At 30.9% G+C, this 871-nt stretch overlaps 1 protein-coding gene across 1 annotated transcript in view; it reads left to right on the forward strand.

The window, feature by feature from the left end:
- Nucleotides 1–871, forward strand: part of LOC106527000 (SLIT-ROBO Rho GTPase-activating protein 3) — a gene marked incomplete at its 5' end in the record, with an annotated part of 5,734 nt that overhangs the window by 1,470 nt on the left and 3,393 nt on the right.

Below are 871 nucleotides of genomic sequence, written 5' to 3' on the forward strand. Positions count from 1 at the left end.
CCCCCCCCCCCCCCCCCCCAATGGTAGACCTAAAGTTACACTCTTGCTGTTACAATGCCTGAACCCAGACAGGGTTAAACACAGTGTCTGATTTACCGTCGCAGTAATTCAAGGATCATTTGGTGATTTGATTAATTAGATATTCAGGGTTAATTAGATATGACAGGTGGTCCTTGAAAATGTTAGGCTTATGGGAAATGTCACAAAGTCTTATTATAAACTTATATATTCTTATATAAACTGTATTATGAACTTTATTCTATTAGGTACACACAATATGCATTTAATAATTTGTATTTATTTATTTTTTACTTTATTCTTTGGTTAAAAGAAACAAAAACATATATACAATAAAGTATTTTTGAATTGAATCAAATTGAAAACAAAACATACTTATTTAACATATTTAACAAAATCTTTTTCTCTTTCCCATTGAAGCTCCTCCCACCTCCTCCGAGCCTCTGTCTTTTTCTTCTCCAGCTCCTCTGTGTATTTAGGGAAGAAACGATCTTATAACATTAAATGACAAATTTTAAGTAATAATAATACAGTCGTTTTACAGACTCAAACTTTGAAACAAAAAACAGCTTCAGGTCCGTCCCATCGTGTTTGAACAACAGTTTACGTTGATACTTAGTAAAATATTTTTACAATAAACTAGCTTTTATTGTCTTTTTAAACGTATAAACTGTTCAGGAAGTTTTAATTTCATCACCAAGATTATTCCATGAACTTATTCCCTGAATTACAGCACAGCTTTCCTTTAAACTAGTTCAACATTGTTGTTGTTGTTTTTTTTTTAATCTCTATTCACTTAAGATTATTTTGACTCTCTCTTCACTCTTTAAAACAAATTTAACTGAATATTTAC

This window comes from Austrofundulus limnaeus, unplaced genomic scaffold, assembly GCF_001266775.1.
Source record: "Austrofundulus limnaeus strain Quisiro unplaced genomic scaffold, Austrofundulus_limnaeus-1.0 Scaffold304, whole genome shotgun sequence".
NCBI lineage: Eukaryota > Metazoa > Chordata > Actinopteri > Cyprinodontiformes > Rivulidae > Austrofundulus > Austrofundulus limnaeus.